Source organism: Amblyomma maculatum, chromosome 7 (genome assembly GCF_055883805.1).
Source record: "Amblyomma maculatum isolate TAMU_Amacu chromosome 7, ASM5588380v1, whole genome shotgun sequence".
Taxonomy (NCBI): domain Eukaryota; kingdom Metazoa; phylum Arthropoda; class Arachnida; order Ixodida; family Ixodidae; genus Amblyomma; species Amblyomma maculatum.
Genome location: NC_139350.1, coordinates 6,582,591 through 6,609,751, shown reverse-complemented (window position 1 = coordinate 6,609,751; position 27,161 = coordinate 6,582,591). Strand labels below are relative to the sequence as shown.

The 27,161-nt window shown below is 46.6% G+C and overlaps 1 long non-coding RNA gene and 1 pseudogene across 2 annotated transcripts in view; both read left to right on the top strand.

Annotated features, from left to right (window-relative positions):
- Positions 1 to 27,161, top strand: part of LOC146182663 (uncharacterized) — a 77,165-nt gene that overhangs the window by 36,946 nt on the left and 13,058 nt on the right. The window lies entirely within an intron of this gene.
- LOC146182666 (uncharacterized) lies at positions 14,704 to 17,821 on the top strand (annotated as a pseudogene). Its single transcript, XR_014708652.1, has 2 exons — positions 14,704 to 14,837; positions 16,176 to 17,821. The product of XR_014708652.1 is annotated as an uncharacterized LOC146182666 (transcript).

Genomic DNA, 27,161 nt, shown 5'->3' with positions numbered 1-27,161 from the left:
TAGGCTGCTCCTTTACGGAGTTGAAGGCCGCTAACGACCGCCTTTCCCGCTACGGGCCTTTATCGCAAAGGGTTCACGATTTTTCCGTGTAGCTGCGTACGTCAACCGCCTTTGGAGCAAAGAACCTTAATTCTCAAGGCTCTCAGGAGTCGCTTTGTGCGTTAAACCCTATAAACGAAACAAAATCTGCCTTCATTGAAACACGGCCGCCGCGGATGGGTTCGAGGTTACTACGGTTCAGTAGGTGAGCGTGGTAACCACTGAGCCACCGCTGTCGAGGTATTAGGCCTTTCCAGTTTTGCGGAAGTTTGTTTAGCATCGCCTTTAAAGTATCCTCTGAAAACTGAAATAAATCTGCGCTTTTCAATATTTGTATGGCGAATCTTGTGCGGTGTGAAGCTAGAGGATAATTTCGACTACCTGGGTCCCTTATTGCGCATTACCGCAGAATACGACAAATTGATCACTGTGCAGTTAATGGAGGACATGACATCATCTTCCAATGGCTTCCAGGACACAATGGCATAGCGGGCAATCTCCGGGCGGACGAAGTCACACGAACAGCCCACCAAGACGGCGATTGTGTGTTGATTCCCTTTTCCAGGGCAGACGCAGCGGGCAGGCTTCGCACACTTGCGCGGGAACACACACTCTCCTTGTGGAATTCTGGCCAGTTTGCGAACTGCCGCTTAAAATCCATGGACCCTGACATGAAGCTCCGGCTTCCACCTGGCCTACCCCGAAGAAACTTTGCTGTGCCGCCTGTGGGTTGGTGTAGCATCCACAAGCTCGTATTCTTTCATGATATGTATGGCAAACAGCCCTGCATATGTGCAAACTGTGGGTGCGACGAGTCTATAAGCCACATTCTTTGTGAGGGCCCCATATACACTGAGGAAAGACAGTGTCTATGCCGTGCGCTGGAGCATCTAGATGGACGCCCATTGACGTAGCTAAAAATAGTATCGAGTACGAATCGTAAATGTTTTAGAGAAGCTTAGGCACCGCCTTAGTTGACGCTCATGGGAGTACGTAACACTGTGAATAAATTCGCAGAGGCAAACCACACGGCGCAGTTTTAGCCAGGACGGTCAGCAACATACTCCAACATCCAGTCTAAACCCGACCAGCCACGTCAGAACCACGTATGCTACTACTACGTATGCTAGTCGCCAAAGTGTCCTTGATTTTTTTTTTTTTTGCTCTACACTCCAATCACCATCAAAGTGGTCACTCAAAAATAGCTAGCGTTGGAAGGCCGCGGTTTCCAGCGAAGACTCAATCGCACTACGTACAGGCGACTGGTAGACGGGGGGGGGGGGGGGGGGGGGGGGGTACAGTCTAAGACTATCTTTGGTCCGACGGCTGCCTGCCAAGGAGTCGATAAACGGTCCTTCTCCAGCGGCTATTATGAGGCTTCTAACATCCAGTCGTTAGCGCTAACACAAAACCGAGAAGTGCCAGAGCGTCTTCTGTTAGATCCGTCAGAGTGTGCCTACTAATAGCTCAAGGATCCTAAGCTATCGGTGGTGCTTACTTTAGTAGGTGCGTGCTCGTGCAAATGAGTCATGTGTCATGCGTTACAGCTAGCGCTCCATAAGACCTACACTGTACTGTAGCGCGCTGCTGGGGCATCCGCTTTCTCTTTTTTTATACATATATTTTTCGCTTGTGTTGTTGAATGCCGCCAGTAGTGTGCACCCGAAATTAGTCGGATAAAGAACTGAGTGGCGTTGATCAAACTCGGTTTGCAAATAAGTTTTCTCTCAGTCGGCGTGAACACAAGTACTAAGGGTTTAGTCATAAACCACTGAAACGATTTTAGAGTCGCGATTGGTTCATTTCCAAAAGAAGCCGTACACAGCTAAACCTAGCCCGGCTTGGGCCCGCTACTTCAAGCCCGGGCCAGGCCTGGCCCCAGCAAAAAAGCAGTTTTGCGGCCTGAGCTTTATGAAAGGCCGGGCCAAGCACATGCAGTGCTCTAGCAATGACCATGACGCTGCAGTTAGCGACAGTGATGATAGTCGCGATGACAGTGACGGTGCATTTAGGTGATAATAATGGTATTAGCACTGACAATGCCGATTCAGTTAAAGTGGATTCCGCCATTTCCGCTCTAAGCAGACGTAAGTGCAGTCACGTAATTTTGCACCATCATGCACTTGACGCGATAGCGTGCATGTTTTTCCGACACTTTTATCGAGTGCTGGTTTGGCATTGACGACCAGCACTGAGTTTAGCAAAGTGTTTAACGTCTTTAGATAGTTTAGTTTTTGAAGAAACGAAGGCGCAGTAGCTGCCTCACTACTCTGTGGACACGTACATTGCAACTGACAGGATCGAACCCAGGCCGCGGCGGCCGCTTTTCGATGGAGGTGAAAAGTATTCCGTCCGTGTGGTGTGCGATGCCAGTGCATGTTAAAGAACCCCAGGTGGTCGAAATTTCCACAGCCCTCCACTACGGCGTCGCTCATAGCTTGAGTAGTTTTGCGACTTTAAACCTCATAAACCAACCAACCATTGCAATTAAGCATAAAATTGGAGGCACACATATCGTCGTTTCGAATTGCTATGGCAAACTAGCCTCCAACTTGACTAGTAGATGACTGCTAAATGGCAAGTAATGTGGAATAACACCCACCTGAACGCTGCTCAAAATACGGTAGCGTTACAATTCTCATATGAAAGAACGTGCTTATGTCTTTGCGACAAGTTTAAAACGATGCCTAGTTTTTCAGATTGCAGCGACGCCTTTTCGACGGAGTAAGTTGTATAGGCTGTCACGTTATATATTTGCGAACACTGGGCCCTGCGGGAATCCTCCCACATATAAATAAAAAAAAAAACAGGAATAGCTCGTATCAATTTTTCTGTCAGCGCTGTAACTCGTGTGGCTCTACGCACAGCAGTCAAAAGGTGCGACGACTATTTTCGTTAAGGGACACACAACTCGAAAATCGGCATAAATACTCATAAGGCCGCCATATATGCAAACCTACCCATTCGTTGCTCTTTATAGTAAGAGCAAATAAGTTTGCGGTCATCGCATCTCATGAGGTGAGAGAGACGAGGTCTACGAGCCATGGTCTCAGAGGACAGGCATTAACACACGGTTTCTCTAACTGGCCTGAGTGCTGCCGCATCGCCCAGTCTGTGAGGACATGCATGAGAATCGCGGACGCAAACAGTTGAACGGGCAGTGTAGCTCAGATGAACCCTCCGCGCCTTCCTGCTTGATCGCGATTGTGGGATGATATGCGGCGTCGAATTGGGTCCTTTGAAAGATGGCACAGCAGCCTCGTCACGCGAAGCCATTGGACGCAGCGAAGCTGAACCTTTGGTATTCCATGGTGCAGCTAGAGTACGGATAAGAAGTGACATCGAGAGTACATGTTCAGTGAAGAGGCTGGCGAAAAACTTGCTCAATCGATATCTTTTTTCGCATTTCTGTGCAGAACGATACCAGCGAGCAAGTTGCGCTCAGCGTGGTACTCACGCCAGCCTCTTTCTAATGTTGAAATTGCTGTTCTATAAAACCCAAAATGAAGCCAAGCACTTCCAGACCTTAACTATTGTAAGGCGAAAACCTTTCTAGGCACTTGGAACGAAATCCTGTGCTCGAGAGTTATTCGCGAGACCTGTCATATTCCGCTAGATTCCGCGAGGTGTGTTTTTGTCTATCATTCTTGCCATCTGCAATCCCATACTTGAACGCACGCCAAGGAAGACCACGCGGCAGGAGCGATGCTGTACTGTCCAAACTCACACTTTCCGGAGAAAGTGTGACAGATACTGCACCTTTCCTTTCCTGTAAACCAATTATAATTATGTGTAGCACTGCAATGAACGCCGATAAAAGGCAAAGGATGAGAGGTGAATCATAGGAGACGAAGGGTATGTTTTCTCCATTCTCCACTTAAGACATCTAAGAGACCCTCTAATTTTCGTATTTTGTAGGTGTCATCAACGCAAAATCGCCTACTACGACATGGTGGTATCTGTAAACGAGGCTGTTCGAAGTTTGGTTACACCAGAAAAAATGCAATTAAGGCAACAAGTCAGGTGGGAGGTTGAAGAGCGGAGTCTTCACATGTGAGAATACTTCAGAAGAAAAAAAAAGAGGGGGGGGGGGTCTGCCCCCCTCACTGTCTTCCCGATTCCGGGGGAGAAAACACGAGCACTCTGTCCCCTAGAAGCTCCCTTTATAAAGATAGTTTATAAGGGAACGCACTTAGTGAAAGCTGATAACAGCGCAATAAGACGTTTGGCAACATACATTGATACAGAACATAAAGCAAAACCAAAAAGGTAAAAACCTAAATCGTGTGAGGACGTTGGCCGATTCACACACTGGACTGCTGACAAGATCGCGATGTCTTTTTTTATATATATAGTGAAACTGAAAGACTACCCACACACAAGTCCCAGTTCATGTAACGTTATCTCGTCCCGCACTTAGCTTTTATCGCTGAAAAGACTCGCTCAACGCCCGCACATGCCCCACTTCCCAGTTCTAGTACACTAAACGCGAACCAAATGGGAATGCCGATGCCTCATTCCGGCTCCCAGAGGGCGCTTCGTGCCTTTCTTGAAACGTCGACCACTTGCCTTGCATCAGCCTTTAATCATTAACTCCCCCTCATTCCTGCTTTGATTTTAATGTAGCACAAGTCGTGTCCATCGCATGTGACCGTTATTCTTGATCTCACCATGTGTGTGGACCCCGTGCTGATGGGGCTGGAGGCGCTAGAAGTGGCACCCTGTTTGCGAACTGCGGGACTGCCGTCGTCCGTGGCACCTGCAAAAATGAAACAACTTTATAAACAACGTCAACAACATACGCGCCCTGGAGACGCCGCAGTGTAGAGCTACAGATAAACCTTTTTTACCAATATTCACTGACATCGCATAGACCACAGTTTGCTCTTGCATTTCGCCTCCGTCTACACAGGTAGTACGTCCGACGCTCTTCGGGAACTCGCCACCATGAAAAACACTTTTTCAGGGCCACCCAGCATGGAGCACAGGAAATGAGGAGCTTATCGCTAGCTCCTAGTGGGCTTGGCGCTTTGCACTTGCTTTTGCAGCGCCCAAGAGCGATTCTTTACATTCACGTTGAGCGATGCTTCCTGCCCCGCGTCTCTTCTGTGCTCCCATCACTTTGAGGCAGATTAGCGGTACCGTGCTACCTGGGCTGCAGTGCGCTACTACGCTGGAAGACGAAGCAAGTGAGAAAGCATGTGAGGACAAGGGCATGTCACAATTCCTGCTCCTGGAGTTAACGTCGTCTGCTGGGCTGCTCTAATTAGAGAGAAGCAACCCCTGGCCATAATCGGCTGCACGCATCGTCGCCCGTAGAGGCTTCGGCCACTTGTTCGCATCAGCTGCACAGCGTGCCGGAGGTGTTGAATGGATGATTATGGGCTGATGAGTTATGTGTGACTCTGAGGCACGGCACTTCCGGGTGTCGATCCCCCTTCCCATCTGACAACGGCAGTGCGGGAGATATCTGTAACGAGTGCATGTTTACGATAAACGACCTATCGTCCCAAATCACCAGTTGAAAATTTTACTTCCGTTTAAAGGAGTAAATGCACAGGGCCCTCGACATCGGCGCCATAATTTCGTTAAAACAAACGCGCTCAAGGCCATGCACGCAAAAGCAGCCGTGGACAAGCGTCGTGCTACGACCGTTACAAGCTTCCGCCAATCTCCGCACGCAGCAGACTGAACACGAAAAAGCGCCATCAGAAATCAGCCATAAACTTCGTTTGGCGCGAAGCACAACCGCCAAGAAGACCTGATTTCCATTCCGCTTCGCTTCGGCGCCGTTGACGATCGCGCGATGATGTTGACGAATTGATCCCCGCATCACTAATTTCTACTGCATTGCACGAATAGCCTTCGTGCGCTCAGACAACACTCGGCATAGAATTCATTTTGACAGCTGCTATATGTCGTCAAGTCACGTCTGTTCATGCCCGGTGAATTGCCGTTAGAAATTTTTAAATCATTCGAATCACTGTCACAGCAGTTTTTGGTTTTCTGGCGAAATGCATTCCATTAATTCGTTTTTGTATCTGTTCTTAACAACATTCGGGCGGTACGCATTGAGAAACGGGCCAAGAGAAAAAGCCGTTCCTTAACGGCTGGAAAAAATCTTGGTCCCCTTGGCACTGGCGGCAAATTAGCAGCGCAGTTCAGAACAGGAAGCAGAAAGCAATATTATAATACGACATTTTTACGAATTACACAACAAGAAGGTCGCGATGTGATTGAATTAAACAGTCGCTGAATAACGAATTTTGATACACCAGTGGCAACATGTCTCGGCAAGGTGTTTCGGTTATGAAATGCGACCACTGTATTATAAACATGCAATCGAGATCATAAAACTACGCCTTCAGGTTCTCGAAATTTAGTTCTAGAATATCTGCGTCTGCTGATGTGTTAATTTAGTAATCGAAGCGCGCAGGTTATTCCTAAACAATTGAAACCCGTACTTCTTATGCCATTTGGAACTTTCTAACGATCAGTTGTTCTTCCAATATAAGGTTCGATATGTCAAAAAACAGCCTATGATTTTCCTTAATACTGAGTTTATATTCGTGTAAGAGCTTATTGATGCATAATAGTTACTCGAATGAGCTTGAGTCTTTGAGATTGGTTAACTTGAATGAAACCATGGTAATATCATCTGATATATATGATGTTGCTAATCTTGTCAGTTTCATACATTGAAAAGTTGACGAACAGGTGCAAGTATACGATGTCCCTTAAAAAACTCGTAAAAGTTTCCTCGGGATGTCAAGCGCGGAGGCGTTGTTCTGTGCGGAGTTTCGGTGCGACGGAGTGCCTGAATACCTCCTAAAGCTAGTCATGAAGGCAGACCGTCTTAGTGACTGCGGAGCCAAATATTAACAATATCAGTAAAGAGAATAGAGCGTAGAATCCCCCTTGTAGGCGCCGAACACTGAGAAAGCGCCACTGAACAAGCTGGGGTCAAGCTGTCGGAACCCACCAGAGCACTACGGGGTCTTTCACAGCCTAAGTCGCTTTGGGACGTTAAACTCCACAAATCCAACCAAACCAAATGGAACTGCATTTTGCGCTGCCGTTCCTTACAATTAAATATGTTTGCGAGTCGTGTTTAAAAGTCGATGTACTACGCTATAAAATACCTGCCTTTGATAGAAAAGCATAGCGGTGCTTTCGAAATTGTAAAATTAGAGTGCATATGCAAAGCGAGCCAGCTTATTATCTTATGTTTTCCGTCATGAGGTAGAATGTTGGGGTGTAAATAGTGTATGTGCCTCAAATACTAATTGGTTCCGCAAAGTTTCTCTGCAACTTTCATAACTTTAAAATATTTTGAGATCATTCATAGGTTACAAACGGGCTTAATTTGGCACTTTTTCCTACACGCAAATTTATGCTAATCCGCCCACGAACACAGCTCAGAGAAAAACTCTCACAAGCTCACCACATTAAAAATACATCTCGCTATAAGTACGCTTATGTAGTGATCCTTCTTCGCCCGTGCCCCGCTGTGGTGGTGCAGTGGTTAGGGCGCTTTACTGCTGTACCGAGGTACGCGGGATCAAATCCCGGTCATGGCAGCCAGATTTCGATGGAGACGAAAAGAAAGGCGCCCGTATGCTGTGCAATGTTAGTGGAAGTTAAAGAACCCAGCTTGTCGAAATTTCCGGAGCACTCCACTATACGGCATCTCTCAAAGCCAGGAGTCTTTTTTGGACGTTAAACTAAACCTTAAGTTACTGCCCTACAATATAAATCAAAGGCCTAATTCACTCTTATCTTGAACCAGCTGTTAGTGAAAGCCGTTTTTATACTGGGATTTGCACGCTACCTAACGAAACTGAAAAATGATGGTTTACAGGGATTAAGTACCCAAAAGCGACCCAGGCTATGAGGGATGCCGCAGTGGAAGGGTTCGAACGTTTAGACTACAGAGAGTCATTTAACGTGCACTGACATCGCACAGCACACGGAAGCCTTGTTTGTCGCCTCCATCGAAAATCGACCGCTAAGACCACAAATTGATCCCGCATTTTTGGGCACAGCAGCTGATCGCCCCAAATACTAAGCTACGGCAGCGAGATTGAAAGATAACGAAAATAGTCCAAAATTTTAAATGCACAAAGCAAATAGGTAAACAAGTGTCTTTTAGTTTATTTGAGTATGCGGTTCTCGTCTAAAAGGGGTCATGGTAACTAACAAACGAGCATAAACTGATTATTTCTTAAACACCTCACGCTTGAAATCATTGTTCCTCGAAATTTGAGCTGATTCGGTGCAGCGGATTTCTTTAAACGAATTGTTTTTCGATTATTTCGAGAGCACTTTACTAGTCTGGCAACCGTTGATCGCTGTTGTCACAACGGCATACGATTACCGCGTCGTCTCCTACTGGGTGTTTGCTGCCCTGAAGTGCTTTTACGCACGCCGTGGACGGTGGCCCCTGGTGTTTTTTTTTTTTCTTTGGCAAAAGAAACTTATCTGCATATTTTGTTTTTTTTCTCCTGAGAAGCCTTCGCCAAATATGCGGGCTTAGTGATCCTCAGAAAACTGGGCTTGTACGTTCCGGATGTCCGTCTATACAGATTGTTGACGAGACCGCATTCGATGAGCTTATGCTGTATTATTAAACGTACAATCAGAAGCGTATTATTCCTATGTTATCTAGTTTTAGCAAGAAAGCGCTCCCGCCTATGAAAGGCGATACGTCCAATGTTTGCTTCCGCCATGTGCGCCGAGAAGGGAGGGGGGGGGGAGGGGTGCGTTAATTGTGTTCCTAACTGCTGAGTTATTGCCCGCCGCTCTTGCGATGCGACAACTGACTAGGAAAAACAGCACAAATAAGCAGCAAGAGTGGACGCGAGAGCACACCTTGTTAAATTAGATGAGCAGAGAAAACATTTGAACGACGAGGTTTCCTCGCCTATACTTGAAATGCTGTCCTGTGCGTGCGCGTGTCAGTCAAACATATTGTTACGGCGTGGAACCTTCACTCACGACAGAGTAGCGCCAGACGAGCGTCTGGCGCTACTGTGATGCGTTGTGCTGTGATCTTCGCTGTTCAGCGATTCCGATTGTACTTGTATTGTCGCCCTTTCACGATTGCGACTGACTATCACTCCCTCTTCTGGCTCGTCAATCCTCGAGATCCACGCGGTCGCCTCGCACGCTGGGCCCTCCGTCTACAGAAATGTAACTTCAATGATGTATACAAGAGCGGAAGCCGACACGCCCATGCAGACTGACTCGCGAATGCCGTTGCCGTCTACAGTGTGTTACAGTGCCGATTTCGACCGCTACAGTTCAGCCATTGTTCCTGACTCTCCTGAAATTGAGGTGTTTAAAACGGAGCAACGCGAGGGTCTCTACAGTCTCTGTTTGCCACCGCATGCAACCAGGGAGTTAGAAGCCGTTTCTGTATCCGCCATGGTCTTCTGTGGAAAAAGAACTCTCTTTGGGCCCACGATACCTCCTCGTTGTTCCAAAGGCTCTGTGCTCCTCTATTTTGCGTGTGATGCATGACGACCCCGCATCCGGACATCTGGTATCGGCACGCACGCTCCGTCTAGTTCAAGAGCAGTTTTACTGGCCGAGAATGCGTTCCGCGACAAAACAATATGTGACTAGCTGCACGCAGTGTCAGCGTCACAAACGCCCTACATCCACTCTACCTGGCCTTCCCAGCTGTCCGTCCGAGCACGTTGAAATTATCCTTCTTGGACCTTATCCCAAATCTCCAAATGGCAATGGGTGGATCGTGATATGTGGAGACTACCTTACTCGCTATTTTGAAAAAGCAGCTTTACCATCTGCTACCGCGTATCCCGTGTCACTGTTCCATTTGGACTCGGTCCTCTTGCGGCATGAACCTCCACGAGTAGTGATCAGTGACCGAGGCCGCCAATTTACTGCCGATATGATTGAGGAGCTGCTACGTCTATGCACAGTCACCTACAGGCACTCAAAACCATATCACTCACAGAAAAACTGGTTCACTGAACGCATCAGCAGGGCACTGACCAACATGCTTTTCTTCTATGTGGACTCACAGCATAAGAACTGGGACACCATACTGCCCTGCATCACTACGTTTTTAACACTTCTACTCATGAAACTATACCGGCTACAGTCTATTCTACCTCTAGCTTGTACGCTCGCCCGCCAAGCTACACCCTCGGCACAATCCTGCCGTTTTTTACCAGTGAAAATCTGGATGTCGCTGAAATCTTGTCCTTGGTTGAAGAAGCTCGTCGGATTTCCCGCTTGCGCTTCATTGTATCCCAACAGCGTATCAAGGACCGCTACGATGGTCAACGCCGTAATGTTCTCTACGCTCCGGGCGATATGGTGTGGCTCTGACGCCCAGTCCGGCGCCGCGGCTTGCATCAAAATCTATTGACACACTATGATAGCCCTTATGTGGTCGTGACCACAATAAGTGACATCACGTATTACGTGTTACCTCAACTGGTTGCCGTTCGGAAAAAACTGAACTGTCGCACGTCGCTCTCCTGAAGTTATGCCACTCTCGGGGGGAAACAGCATAGCTCGCCCGGCGGGCTTCGGCCAGGTTTGAATTATTCAGGCCAACCTCTCTGTCTTTCCATTCAATAAATCCATCTATCTATCTATCGGCTGCGCAGGGGGGAAATGTGATGGAGGAACGAAGTAGACGGAGAGGAAGGGCAGGGGGCGAGTGGAGAAAGAAGTGGAAGTGGCTCTGCGGAACACGACCAGTATCTGACTTCGCTCGTCTGGCGCTACTACGTCCTGAGTCAAGGTTCCGCGCCGTAACAATAGCATTAATTTCGGCCGGTAAAACCTTTTTGCAAAACTATTCTCAAGCAATGCCCGCCGCCGCTCTAGTCCGACCATCGCAAAGTCCAACGCGATTCAAATGCTTCAGGATCCGCACCGACCACCAGCCGCCGCCGTCTCCGTCTCGCCTCCCCTGCAGCCGCGCGCGCAAAACTGCGACCGGCGCCTGGCTTTTTTCTAGCGTTTAGCCCCCCTCTTCTTTTTCTTCTCTACTTTCTCTTCAGTCCGCACGAGGCAGCGGAGGTAGCTCAGCTACAGAGCTAGTAGCAGGCCCATGCATTCTCTTTTCCTTCCTTCAGTCGAAACAAGAACAACGACTCGTGCATACACTTCGTGAGTGATTCAACATAAACATATACAATTTAAGATTTAGTGTGCGAGCCCAAAACTTCCGCAGGAATGCACCTATCCGCGGATTACGAGTGCCCTAGCGTGTTTACTTATAGAGTATATAAATATGGCTGTATGCTGCTCGTTCGCACGGCATAAAATGAGCGCAGTAGTAGCATTATCAAAAATATTTCTATTTCGCACCAGTTCCAGCTTTATTTCTTAACAAACTGTGCAACAGTGCTGAAAGAAGTGCTGAGAATGCTATACGTCTCCTACCTGCACCGGGCGACAGCTGCTGGCTGCCTTCCGCATTGCTCGCCAGACAGAGTCACATCAGTGCTTCTCGCTCAATGTGCACTCGTTCAGGAATTTAAGCGGTATCGATTTGGGATCACTATTGTCATAATTACGCTCAATGGCCGCATGCAACCACTAAAGCTTTTGAACGCGCTCTCCGTAATCGCTGAAATCGCAGACCCGAGTCGCGGAATAGGCCGGAAGACCAACGCCAACTGACATTCTGGCCAAACTAATTACTTATTAGTTTCAAACTGTGAGCATATGAAGTAGAGCTGCTTGTTTTCTTTTTTCTAACACGCTTAAGCTACAGCCAAGCGCAGCTATTGGGCGAGAAGATTTCGCTCTGCCTCCGATATCCCCAAAATAATATTGCATTTGCGACCATCCGCTCATCAGTTTCTTGGGCGTGTACCGGGCCCGAAAACCTCACGATACGATGATATGCTGGCGTCGTCACCGGTGTATTGCCACATATCAGCTAAGGTATTACCTAACCGCTCAGCTGCAACCGCGCGTAGCCCACTGAGTGCGACCATGCTATAGACGAGTTGCAAAATGACATCCTTTGCAGCGCCATTTATAGACAATTTTAGTTTTGATGCCGGGGCTCAGCCATCTTAGTGGCGCCCCGTATGAGCAAACAGGGAAAGTTCGCTCCGGCTCCTCCTGACGCCATCTTGGGCTGTGCTGTGCGTGTTGATGCAGTGTAAACGGGCTATTTCGCGGTGTTCGTGAAAGGTATCCGATGCCTTGGTGCTATTTTCTGGCTTGTTTGAGAGAGCCAGCAAACCGTATACCATCCGTTGGCATGGCGGCAGCTGTTGGATACAGCATTAGCGGCCGGGGCGACTGCGAAGGACTGCGCTCTGCGCCGAACTCGTCAGGGTTAACTGTGAGAATGTATCGATTGTATCTTTCACGATACGCATTTTTAATTATATTTTATAATCGCAATGGTATCTGTACACACAAACACAAAGCGAATGAACCGTACTGGCAGCTATCCGAACGCGGAATGCAGATACTACTGTGCAATAACACCGATGTTTGGGCCAGTTGGTAATGATCCATATTGAAACCCATTCGCAGCACGAATAAAACAACGACATGAAGAAAACACGCACGACAGGGCGAATGCTGCACTTCCAACTAAAGTTTATTATGAAAAAACCAAGCTTAAGTACAGAGCTACTATCACCTTCTGACAGTCAAACATGTGTGTCTAAAAAAGCAACTTCATTATCATGTAGATAGAGGGATGGGGTGCTGACACATTGATCGCCTGCTTTTCTGATGTGAAATGCCTCAATTATTTCTCTTTCTACCTGATCTCTTCCCCGCCCAAGAAACTTAGTTTTCCGAAAAATGGGTTTGCACTTACAGTCTCGGCAGTGAATTGCGAGATTGCTGCCTTTTCCTTCTTTCACCTGATCGTGGTGTTCTTTTGCTCTCTGATTAAAACAGCGTCCCGTTTGACCTATGTACACACGATTACAGGTGAGTGGAATGCTGTACACTATCTTAGTAGTGCACCGAGTGAACCAAAGGTGGTGCTTGATCGAACAAATCGGCTTTTCTTTTCTCACCATCATAGGACAAATTTTTGAAAGCTTACTCGGCGCAGAAAAGACCACATTTACATCATATCTTTTGGCAACTTTCTTAAGATTGTGAGATAATTTATGAAGGTACGGAATTACTTGAGTGACCTGCCTCTGATCTTGCTTATCTTTCTTTTTAATACCCTTTTTCTTCTGAAGCAGGCTCTCTGCAACTGCAGATAAAGTATCAGGAGGAAAGCCAGACATACGCAATCGCTCTGTTTGCATTTTGACACTTTCGGACATTAGATGCGTACACGATTTTTCTAACGCGGAATTGAGGCAATTCATGGCAATTGCTCTTTTGATTGTTTTAGAATGAGCGCTACTATAGGGGAGGAGTGCCTTTTGTGACCTTGGATTGTACATCCAACATATGTGTCCTTCTAAAAATGAAATTCTAAGGTCAAGAAACTGTATGCTATTGTCACGTGAGAGCTCATGGGTAAACTTTAAACCATTTGAGACCGATCTGAATGAGTCAAGAACGTCAGCAACAGCCTCGTCTATAGATGAATTGTGCGGCTTGTCCATTATCACTAGATAGTCGTCTACATACCTAAAAATACGCACGTCAGGAAGCGAGTTTAACAAACTCTTGTCAACGCGAGATAAAAATATGTCACACAGAACTGGCGCCACACACGAGCCAATGCAAATACCTGCTTTTTGCGTGTAAAACCTGTTGTTAAAATTAATGGCAGTGGATTGTAGATAAAACTCTAATAGGGTTAAGAAACGGTCGCTACTTACACCCGACAAGTTTTGAAAAGGCACTTCTCCCGACTCATCAATAACAGACCTTACAGCCTTAAACAAATCTTTGTGCGGTATGGAATAATACAAATCTTCAATGTCAATAGAGAATCCAAAGGTGGCTGATGTGGTGGCAGAGGTGGCAGATACTACGAAAGATGTTTTCCAGTCATCGCCGCATTGATTTAACGTGAAGTGCGACCCATTTCAATATACGATCGAGCTGTCCTGCTAAAACAATGTATACTTTCAACTTAAACCACGGTTCAAGAACAGTACATAATAAAAGTAGTGTCTAAAGTACCACCCGTCGACGTTTTTATGCAGCCTTGGTGTTCGTCCTGCGGCGCAACATCGTATCCCCGTCCTGTATATCGTAGCAGCCTCGTTTACACTAAGTATTGTTGAGCAAAACGTCAAAAAACGTGCACTCTCAGTTTCACCTTCAAGGAAGACGACAAATTCGCCGCACATACAGCAGTTCTTACGAAAGCGGCCCCACCCGCTAGCGCGGCGGACGACGGCACTCTCGCCGAGCACTACTCCCTAGTCCTCTCTAGGCCTAAATTGTTTCGCGTCGAAGCAACATCCGACGGCGCTTTGTAATTGCTCAGCGCTAGAGTAAATGGCCTCTCATAGAACTGCCTTATTGTCGATCCCATTGTATCAGTAAACGAAATATGTAAATTTCGTTGACGCCTTAGCAGCGGAGCCAGCGTGCAGACGATCAGCCGCGCGCCGCACCAGCGGCATGTGTTAAAAATCTTGTTTATATTGCAATTATCAATAACACGGTATGGGTCAGAAATCCGCAAGCAAGCAATTTTTTGCTGTCGGTTTGCTGTTTCAGTGAAGAGCCGATTTTAGCGCGCTCCTCTGGCCCTGGTGGAAGAGATCCACCGTATCATTGGCGCGGAGGGCTTGCGGAGGCACGGCCTGCCCGGTGTGCGTGTTTACTACGGCGGAGAAAGTAAAATGGCCATCATATTCGTGAGTCCGTCATTGGTACTAAGTCTATCTGGCTTACACAAAACATTCATAGTGAATTCAGGATGGATTGGAAAGCGGTGAAGCAGAAACATATCACAGCCGCATTCGAACTGTCGTTGCATGCTTCCCGCATACGGTCTCGGCTATCATCTTGCAATTTTTTTGCTTGTTTGTGCAGTCCACGATCACGCATAGCGGTTATGATGAAATTACTACTAAAATGGGTGCTAATAAAGGTATTTAAGTCTCCTAAACGACAATATATCGAGGTGCAAGGCCGCTCTGCTATGCATGAAGCATGCGAATGCACAGCCCACTCGCTACTGGCAACAATGGGCCGGCGCATTGAATCTGGTTAGACAGTATTTTCCTTCTCTCCTGCTTGCTCTCGGTAAAAGGGTCTATACTCAAGTGCCCAAAGCTCGTTGCGGCGGCCATTGTAAGGGAGAGGACGCTGCCGGCCGGGTCTGCGTTGTTGCTTGGCTGTCGCTTGTTGAGTGAGTTCGTGTTTTCTGGTCTTCGGCGTTTGTTCTGGATCAAGCAGCTGCATTTAATGACTTGGCACCATGCCAGTTAACTGCTGTGTGCCGCTGTGTACGCAGTACGGAAGCTTCGACAAATCTGGACAAAAAGTGCCCGAGTGACCCCCTTCCAAGGTCCCGCGTTCGTGGTGCACGCGCGTCAAGATTGCGAGCTCAGATTAGCGCATTTTGACCACATTCATATTTGCTTTAGTATGGTGTGACGTAATAAAAGGCAAAATAGAATTTGCATGCCTCACCGCTCTTGCCGTTGAAGTCGATGAAACATGCGAGAGGATTATAACAAGCTCCGATTGCAACAGGACGCGGCCGATCGGTTTTAAGCAAATCGAGCTGAGAAGACCTCCCTTGTTAAGTAACCATACGATCTAGGTGTGCTCTGTTGATTTTAATCAACCAACGTAGCGTAAACTACGTGGTGTTTATGTTAAGTCGCTGCAGGGAATGACTTGAGGCCCATTTGAGAAAGAGCAGGCGATGTAACGAGTTTGTTATTTACCATACGTTAACGAACCAACGTATCAAGCAGTTAGTTTACATACGGTAATGCTGGGCTAAGCATTTAGTTTAAAGATTGGAGTGTATTAGGAAGAGAGATTTAAGGAGGGTGGGGGGGGGGGAGAAAGATATCAGACTACTTGTGCACTTGACTGTTGGAATGCTAGTGTTTTTATTTTGGACAGTGTAGATTTTTTGTGTTGCATGACAATTTGCAGCTGAGGCAAAAACGTAGCTTGTGGGCTCTTCCATTTTCAAACCATGACAAGATACATCATAAAATTTAATTAATTTCCAGGTCTCTTACCACAGATTCCCAAAGGATCCTGACATTTACAAGAAGTGGATTGTGGCCATCAGAAGGGACGAAGGGGCACTTTTTAAGGTGTCAAAGGCAACCAGAGTGCGATCGCTCCACTTTGTTAAGGGCGACTTTATTGTCTATGTCTCAAATGATTACCGGCATTTGCATCAAGCCGCCGTGCCATCAGTGTTTGTATTTAAACAAACTAAGGCTGCAAGAAAACTACCAGCTAGGAGGACACCACTGCAGAGTGTGCCAGTGCCAAAGAGAAAGCGACAGGTCACAGTTTTGGGGTCTCAGAGTGACAATCCCAGCAGCCCAGTGGATGACAACTCTCCTGGTGTGCAGAATAAGCAGGCACACATTGAAAGCATTGACACAGATGAACTCTGTCTTTAAAGTGAAAGGCTGCATTCCCGATAGCCAGCGAGTATCCCCACAGAAGACAGTGCCAAGTGTGATTTGTATATGCAGTGAAAATATTTCACTTCTGCAGAAGCAACTAAAGCAAGCACAACAAAAGAATTGGAAGCAAGAGAAGAAATACAGAGCCTTAAATTGAAGTTGAGATCAAAATGTAATTAACTACATCTTTTACGCCGCGAACTGATCCTAGCCCAGAAAAAGAAAGAAGAGCTAGAAGAGTTGCCTCCATTTGGAAATGCACGATTTAAGGACAGCAATGAACACATGAAATTCTACACCGGCCTTCAAAGCTACAACCATTTCCTCTCGCTTCTCAATTACCTTGATGCTGGAGAAAATATCACTCGCTGTGAAAGCAAAAGCAGCAGAGTCAGAAGAATTGAAAATGTCGCTAGGCGCCACAAAATTACTGCCGAGAACCAACTCTTCCTTGTGCTCGTCAAGCTTATAGAGTTGGTCTGTTTCATCGACACCTTGCTCATTCGTTTTACGTGACTGTGAGCACAGTGTCAAGAAGTTTTCATGTTGGAGAGATCACATGTTTTTACGGATGACAGAAATAACATTGTGGCTGTCGCGGCAAGCTATAGATGCCACTATGCCACCTGCTTCAAGGATAAATACCCGTCGACACGCATCATTTTAGATGCAACAGAGATCAAGTGGGATGTCCCTACATCGTTTTTGACGCAGTCAAAGGTGTACTCTACTTATAAGTCCTGTCATACACTTAAATAACTTTTAGGCATTTCACCTTATGGAGCACTGACCTTTGCTTCTGAACTCTTCACAGGATGCACGTCGGATAGGGAGTGCGTCATACGAAGATCATTTTTAAACCTGCCATTCAATGCAGGCAATTCAGTGATGGCTGATAAAGGATTTAAGATAGCAGACCTCTTACAGAGCAAGAAGGTGAACCTGAACATCCCACCCTTTCTTATGCACGGGCAATTCACTCCGAAAGAAGTAGAGGAGATGCAAGACTTTGCTGCAGTCAGGATACATATCGAAAGAAAAGTAAAGAAGATCAAGGGTTACCACATATTTGACCGATCAGTGCCTATCTCTTTAGTACCATTGGTCAATCAAATGTGGGCAGTTTGTGCCATTTTGACAAACTTGCAGCCACCACTCCTAAAAGATGCAAAATGATAAAATGGCACTTCCGCTTATACTGTTCTTTCCCATCTAATAAAGGCACTATGAATAGCAGCAAAGAGATGGTGTCTTGCACCATAGTAGTTCGTGAAATGCATAAGTTTAGATTCCGCATATGAAAGCGAAACCAGGGACAAGCACTAGTTCAAGTTTATTTCAAAGCTGAATTAATAAACACGCATCTAATCTAATCATTTCCATGTGACAAAGGCAAACTGGCCAGCAGTTGTGAAAATGCTGCCTTTGCATGCATTCCTGCCATATTAATTTGTGCAGTGCTTGTCCTTTGTTTTGCTTTTTCACCCAAAATTCACACACACCTTTCCTTCATCCTATACTTCTATACTGTAGTGCCAGAGAGATGAGGGACCAATGTCTTGAAATAGAAATCATCTAGTATCCCTCTAATACTGTCCCATTGAGCTGGCGAGCATCTTATTCTTTCGATAAGAATAAAATGCTCTCCAAATACAACAGGTCTGCCCAGCATAGCTCGGAAATGCCCATCTGCCCTAAAAGCTGGTAAAAGCGCTCTCCTTCAGGTGTGGTACACCATTACTGATTGTGCTGCAAAAATTGGCAGTTAGTTGTTCTGCTTTGTAGCCCCGCAGGCTGTATGGGCACTTGATTTCCACAACATATATACGAACTTTCTGTAGCATCATACACAATCCTGTCTGGCGAGGCGCCCAACCACGGGAAGGCTGGGTTTACAAGAAGCCCACAGGTGCTGACCATAGGATAGTGGCCCATTTTTGCGCAGCACATCCTCGTAGCGCTCAACAGCCACTGCTTCCATCTTGACTCTGTAGCTGAAAAAGAATGAAATAAGCATAAGGGAGAATGTCAAAATTTGCTTGCGAGTTCAACTTCAATACCGCTGTGCATTTAAATGTTGCATCCGCATAACAGCTGTTCCTATGATTATGGAAAAAAGAGGAGACGTACTTGATTTCAGGGACCCTAGAAAAGTCTCTTTTTATATTTTACTCATTATTTATAATTTTTGATTATTATTATTTTTATTACTTTACAATTTTAATCCTTTTTTCATTGTGCTTTATTACTATCACCGCAAAATTACAAATTATTTTAGCAACACTAACTCCTAATTATTATGTTATCTATCATACAGTCAAATCGACATTATCAATTATATTATGTCACCTACAATGAATTCTGACCAATCCCTCACTGTGGGTACGTGCCATTATAACCAGGGAGAAGAAGAAGAAGGTCTCTTGTAGCTGTCAAGTTTTACAGGTCCGTGGTGGTCCATGGTGACTGTCTGTTTATCACCTGGCCGACCTTTGATGATGTGAGGCAAAGCTTGCGCTCCTTTTGCCATGTGGCACTGTGAGTCTGCTTTTCTCCAGCGCTTCTGCTGCCCCTGGCGTCACATATATCTCCTTCATTATGAAAATCCGAACCATGCGGCAATCAAGCGCGACACAATTTTATTCCTTTTATCCGAGTTAAATAAACTAAACTATCACTCAAAATCCAAAGAAAAGGCTCTGTTATGCCATCACTGCATTTGAACACCTCCTTTTGCATCCCAATACCTGAAAAAATAGATTCAATTCTGGCAAACTGTTCTCAATAACATTCTAGCTACTGCACCAAGCCGCACATTAAAGGAATGCGCTGTTCTTGCTACTATTAAAACTTCAGCTGGGCCTGCTTGGTTGAAAGCAGGGTATACAAGTTATTCACCTGCACAATGCTGCTCCTGTTGGTGTGTGCGGGAGGGACCCATGTTGCTGATTTTTTGAAGAATGCCATGGTTGGGACGTTTTTTTTTTTAAGAGTCGCTGAAAGATTCTCCACTCCTGAAGTAAGCACCTGAAAACCATGGGGCAGCAAATACATTTGGTACCTCTGTAGGCACAGCGAGGAGACAAGCCCAAACCTAGACTTCGTTGTTTCGACTTCATCGGTGATCAAAAGAATTTTTGCGAAATCGTTCTCGGGAACCAAAGCAAGGAGCTCCGTTGCAAACCGCCTCTTCGCGTCCTCCTGCTGCTGGCGACTTCTAGGGTGTACGTGACGCTCCTTCGGCAGCGCAATCCTAGGAGTGCTGACCCCGCCCTCCTTCACTTTTCTCCAGTCCACAGATTGCACTGTCCGTCCTCTGATCGCGTTGCCGCGGTGCATCCTTCACTGTTAGGGCAAGTCTGTGCATGAGACCTCACCCGGAGCCTCCGAAAATCCCTTCTTCTGCAGCAAGATCACCATGCGCAGAACAGCAATCAAGTGATTGCAGGCAAGCTTGCCGGCCGGACAGTCGCACGTCCCGTCGACATGCGCGCTGCATCGTCTACCGCAGTTACTACGGAGTATGGTGGCCATTTTTTTTTTCTTGCTCCGAAAGCATGGCGCTTTCACGAAAATGAGCGCACCACTGTAAATAAATAAAAAAATTTTATAAATAACTGGCTATGGATGCTATCAATGAAGCGCCGGTCAGTACTCCATGGCATAAAACTTGAAAGCCTTACCTGCTATGGCTTGTGTTGGTCTTCAGCTCAGCCACGTTGACGTACGACTCTACGGGAAAGTTATAACTGCGATCGTAACAACGCTCGGTGCGCGACTTGGTCTCGTGAAATTTACGGACGCTCTTGTCCAAGAGCGGCGGAATCAGATCATTTCGCCGTCCCGTGAAGGGAAAAATCACCGACCGTGACATCGCTGCAAGAGGTAGTTACGTCGAAGTGCTATCTCACCCTGAGGGACTACAATCGAGTATTATCGACACAGCAGCTCTAGTTTGCAAGATGAGCGATAATCTCTCACAAGATTTACACGCCGCAACTAGACTCGTGTATGCTCGCTTACGTCGCTATCATGGACAATGGCGGCGCGGCGCAGTGTTGTTAGAACGCGCTAGAGCCTTTTACAGCGTTGCTGGCATTTTGGCAACCCGTCTATATGCCGAAGGAAATATACCTTACTCTTGATCGTTTTCGCGCCGTAACATTTTCATCAAGCAACTGCATGAGGCACAACGCTACTGCAGTCGTACGCGAAAGGAAAATAGACATATGTCCTTTGATATTGTAGCCTGCATCGCAGACGACGCTGTGCCGCCTATACTTCTGTGACGTAGCATCTCAAAATGGCGGTCGCTGTCGGTGGGAGGAGTTTAGCGACTGCGATTTGTATGGCGCTTTTTTTTTTAACGTGCGCCGCGCACCGGGCACTATTATTTGCGAGAAAAATCACATATGTATATATAATTCATCGCCCCTTTACATTTTCGAATATGTTGGTGGGAGAAATCTATCTAGCTTAGTCAAGTCGAAATATTTCGCATATAAGGAATTTTCTCTTTTACAGCTTTCATACAAAGGCTCCTAGGCAAGGAGAGAACAGCAGCAGGGCCGACAAAAATACAACCCAGATTTTAATTTTCTTTTTGGCATCGAATATGTTTGAACCCGCTTGAGCTGGTTCTAACCGAAATTGAAAGTCTTTCCGGAACCGCTGATCTAAGTACGAAAATATTCAGGCCTGCTACCCTGTGGGAAAATAATTTAATGGCAATACCAGTAATCATGGTGTCCTCTTTGTCATCACAAGCTACGGCGAGCACTCATGATGTCCTCTGATAAGGGGAGGCGATTGCTTTTCTCAAAAGCTCATTACCACATAGTACCGTTATTTACAAGAGATCGATCTTGGGCAGCTAATCGTGTGCGGTTTAAGGCAGTGCAAGAAAATAATCAGCCAGACCCAAAGAGGATGCGTACGACGCTGTCTCGCTTACAGAAGTCGTCTTGGCTGGGGCGAACAGCGTCCGGTGAGCTTGACATGTCGATCACCTTGTTGTTCATGAATCTGGCCAGGTTGCAACCCATTGCATCATTCATGGCTGGTCTGGGTCAGGGCCCGTGTCTCTGGGCAGCTCAGTTGCATCTGCCATGCCAACCTTCAGAGAGAACGAACACATAAGTTTTGATAGAGGTAGGTTAAGATGATATCAGTACTGTTCACCGGTTTATATATAACTCGCGCCTCGCTTTTCTATGCTCCGCATACGCAATCCTTCAGGCTTTGCTCCGTTGTGACGAGGAGCAGACATTTTTTTTCTATTTCAATTATTCGACCTAAAGCTGGTGCAGTTCCTGACGTCGTCCATTAGACACACATTTGGCGCCTTAAATCGAGAAATGGCGACAGATACCAGCACAATGCTCATGCTATATATATATATATATATATATATATATATATATATATATATATATATATATATATATATATATTATCCAGCAGGTTTCGGTGGATGCGCCCGTCGCGTCTGTTGTAACGCCTACAGGACATATATTGTCACGCCACTGACGACGAGGAAGGATTGTGCTGGTCTGGGAGACGAAGAGGAGAAAGCGTTGGTGTCTGGGGGCTAGTAGGCTTCACCTTATGCCACTGCCATATCACTGTAAATAAACAGCCCTTTTGCTATTTCACCGTAACAACTTGGTGCAGGTGCGGGGTAAGACTACGAATTCGGCTTGAAAAATTGCACCACCCAAAGACACTTGCGCACTACACACACCCAGTGGCCGCAACGCCTCTGCACTCACACCACAAAACGTTGATGCACGATCATATTCAAACATCACTTTGCGCCCCAACAATTCCTAAACTGATTACTCATCATAGACGCAGTCGCACCCGTATCCACCAAAGCTAATGTATACACACCATCGATGAACACACGAATTTTGTTTTTGAGCATTATAGTTGGAGGGATGTTGGCACACAGCACATTTCCAGCGGCCTCACCCCCGTTGGTCGCGCTGGTTAGTTTTCCTGCTGAGGCGACATGGAGCGCCGCCGCGGTGATGGAGAACGACGCGCACGAAAGGCGGATGGAGGAGTAACACTTCTATCAGATGCAGGGGAGTGGTCGCGGAGATAATCGTTATAGATGTTGCGGTAATACCCACGCTGAGTATTTGCTGAAAAACGGGACTGTATTGCCAATTGTTGGGTACTTTTGGAAGCGCCGGACGGTTACAGCGAGGTGGGAACCTACTGCTGCAGTACCTGGCGATGTGACCTTCGACGCCGCAGCGGTAGCATATCGGTGGGGAAGGTATAAAATGCTGTTGTGGATAAGAGCCAGGCACAGCAGGGCGCATCGTAGGTCTGGCTGAATGCTCACACTGCACAGGAATCCTTGTAGATCGAATAGAAGATTTAGGTGCACTTGAGGTGACGTCATATCTTGGAGCTTCAAGTATCGACGCAGTCGGGTTGGCAAAATGCATTGGCGGGTAGTCAATAGAAGCTGCAATTTCAGGAGCTTGGGAGAAAGGTTGCACCTGAATCGCTTGTGGTGGTGAAGCCGGCCGTCTAGAGGCCCTCTGGACAGAAACCTCAGCAGATTCATGCAGGGGAAGCGTGTGGATCCGTAGAAGTTCTTCGCGCACGATTTGCCGGATAGTTGACGGAAGATCTAGTTGGGCATGGTCATCAAGACTGGCTACGGTAGGCACGTTGGCCAGCCGCCCAAATTTCGGCGCAATACGACGTGTTTTAAAAGCTTGAAACGCGCGGATGTGTCTAATGACATCGGAGACAGTGTCAAGGTTGTCTTTGGCGATTAAGAAGTTGTACACGTCCACCGCGATACCCTTCAAAATGTGACCGACTCTGCCTTCTTCGGGCATGTTGGAATTGACACATTTGCATAACTTGAGGATCTCTTCTGTGTAAGTTGTACAAGTTTCATCGGGCAATTGAGCTCTTTGAGCAAGGGTCTGCTCAGCCCGCTTTTTGCTGGGAACAGAGTCGCCAAAACGCATTTTTAACTCGGTGGCGAACCGTTCCCAAGTCGTCAAGTTGTCCTCGTTATTCTCAAACCAGGTCATAGCCGTGTGAGTGAAAAAGAAAACAACGTTTGTTAGCATGGTAAGAGGGTCTCACCGGTTGTACCGACTAACTCATTGATAATCAAGTAGCCACTTCTCAACGTCCTCACCTTCTTCTCCGGCAAAAGGCCGTGGTTCCCGGTAAGGTTGGGACGGAATAGGGCTGGAGTGGGCAGGCATGCCGCCAGCCTGGCTTGCAGCGTCGCGGCTTGCACGGTTTGAGTCGGTGTGGTCCATGATGGTTGGAAGCGGTGGCAGTCCAGCAAGGCGGCGACTACGTCGAAACTGCAGTTGGTCTTGCTGCGCCGTACTGAAGGATCGAACGGAGTACCTTCCACCAAGTTGTTACGGTGAACATATATAAGCAAAAATAAGTGGAAATGGGCAGGTCATGCAATATCCCGACTAAACCTAAGGGAGACAGACTGGATTCCAAAGGAAGGCAAGCATAACGGGGGGGGGGGGGGGGGGGGGCATACAGGTGGGTGGAGGTGACTAGTTAGTTGGCGGAAATATAGTGAATGACCCTGGCACAATACCGCGTTAATTGTATCAACATATGTTGCGTGGAGCGCTTTGACAAGATTATGGAAAGAAAGACACGCTGATAAGATCTCATTCTTGGCCCACGAAACCGAAGAATCAATGGGCGGACGGTGCGGAGCAAGTGCGGTATCTATACGCGATTGGTTATATGGCCAAGAAAGAAACGTTATCTGCTGTCGCTCTCCCCTGTGACCCCGCATTCTCGTCAGACAAAGCGCCTTACACAACATATAGGTCACACCAGACGGTTTTGAAGAAGCTTAGATGTCCAATGAGGACACGTGCGTGTCATTAAAATTGTTCAAAACGGAATAGTCTTAGAATAGCGTTGCTTATAAATTTGCAGTGTAAAATTTCTTGCTAACTGGAGTAAATTAAAAGTCAAATTCTTAATTTCAGCTAATTTACTAAGTTTAAAAATAATTTTCTTTTGTGTCTACCTAGCCTTGCAACCCATTTATAGAAACAACATACACATGTGCATTTCTCTTCGTATGGTTTATAACAATTGCAGAAATTTAATTTTGAACCCAGTGCATATTGACTGACAATTTGCAAACTTACGATACGAAATTGCGTTCGTAAGCATACGTTCGTTAAAAAGGAGCACTTGTTCGGAGTTCGTGTGCACGAAAGGAAGCACAAATGAGTTTTATATTTTTAGAGGCCAGCCGAATCCAGAAAACTAAGTCACAGTTTACCATAGAGTTCCTTACACTAACTAGAGGGAAAGCTGAGGGCGCTGCACTTCAGCCACCATGGGCGCGCTAAGAATCATGGGCCGGTGTGCTACTTGTTGCGGGACAGTCGGTTTTTCTCGGGTACATGGAGTGGCGTTACTGCGATGTTTCTTTTTCGTCATCATCATCATTTGAAGGCGCGTACATAGACTGCGAAAGCCATAGTAGCGAAGGCGCAAAAGCACACGTCGCCAATAAATGGTTTCTGTTTCCCGAAATGCCACTAAAAACTTTCTTAAGTGATGGTACAACGAAAAATATTTTCATACCATTTTTTTATTTCAAAGTTTGCCTATTAAGTGCGAAATATTGGTATTTGTGCTGCTCAAAACTAAGCCAATAGGAGAAAGGGCCATCGCTTATATTGGATAAATCTCACACTGGCATTCTGTTTCTCTCTCTTTTTGTAATTTATAGTCACAATAATTCAATCTTAGGACATTATTTACGGTAGAACAACGTTTATCTTTTCATTAGTTTTGGCCAAAAGTTGTAGTTCTGCACTCGGTAGCTCACCGGCCCATGATGCTTTGAGCGCCCATGGTGGCTGAACTGGCCGTCTGGAAACTCCATGTAAACGCCCATAGACGGCAGCACAGCTTTCCCTCTAGGTAAGAGTAAGAAACTCTATGCAGTTTACCTCAGCGACAAAGCTCTCCATTTATCTTTCGTTGGAAAATACAATATTAGCAAATATTAACACATAACGCTAAGAAAGCCGCAGTGTAACATCTAACCCGAATCCAAAATAAGCCAGGTATTTCTCTGGTACAGATCAAAATGAGCCAGATTCACTCGTGAGGGCTGTCTTTTGCACACTCTATAGCTGACATTGTTCGCATGCAGCTTCAATTATCCCTTCTGCAGTTCTATTATGCGATTGACTGCATAGCATATGATGTTATCTGTGGAGAAATTGAACCCAGCACACGACGGTAATGAAATTAGCTCTGTTGCCGACGAAGCAAGTCTCTGCTGCATTTACCATTAAAATATTCAATTGAGCTAGTTGATATCGACTTCTGAAAATCATTATTACCGAAGGAATGGCCCGTGCAAACCGGAAACACTCAGACAAGGTATGGCTCTCTTTTTTTTTTTGCTTTATCTGCGCCTACCATTCGATCAGAATCAATAATTTACTATGCTACTTTTTATTTCACTAATATGAAGCTCCCATACACTCCGTCCAGCTTACTTCTCTGTTGCCAAAGTCGTTACGTAAGAAAAAATGTTCGACCAACGCTATCTCAGCCAGTGTTCGACTTAGGAACGTTACCGACAGGACTGAACCCTATGAATAAGGTAAACGCAGCGAAAACCTTTGAACTCTCCGGCTTTTCCTCCTCGCGCGCCGCTGAAGGAGCGATCCTCCCATTGGCTGCGGCGCCCTGATTCCGTGTTAGCGCGCGCTTTTTTTTTTTTTTTTTTCTTCGCAGCTAGAGTGTATTATAGAAGGGTCGAGTGGGCCGAATAACTGGTTCCGGGCTTGCTTGGAGGTGAGGCACCCCACGTAGAAATTGCTGCGGTAGCACTGCGATCGAAGTAGATTGATTTGCGCCGGAGCGGTTGAAGTGGCCGAAGCGTCAGGAATCTTCTCGAACCGCTAGCGGCAGCGGTTTTCTTTGCGTAGTGTGCTTTTATGTGTTATATCCTGCAGTTACAATCAAAGCGTGTGGCATGCCTAACCGAAGACATCGTCACTGCTAAGCAACGGGTTGTCGCACCGATTACTCGGGCGTTAAAGCCGAGAAGAAGCTATCGTTGTTCAGCGTCCCGAAAGATTCGGTTCGAAGGGAAGCCTGGGAGCGGAACCTTCATCGCGCCGACAAGCCTCTGGATGAGAAATGCGCAGTGTGTGAGCTGCACTTCGAATAGCGATACATACTTCGGTTCGCTTAGTGGCCGGCAAAGAAGTAAGGATCGCGCGCGGAGTGCCCGCGCTCACGCCGGTAGCTGTGTCCACGCTTTTTCCCAATGCGCTGAAATACTTGATCTCAAAGGCAACTCCGGAAACGTGCACCACGTAAACATGGCACGTCTACCTTACTCGGAAGCCCGGGTTGCAAAATGAAGAAAAGCTGCACAAGTGTGTACCTACGGCCGTGCACGACAATGAAAGCTACGACGACGAATTGCCAGTGGAGCGCATGCAATCGCCAGCTCTCCAACAATCTCAGATGCCTTAAGACCCCTCCAGCATACTGGTTAGTGCATAATTTTCC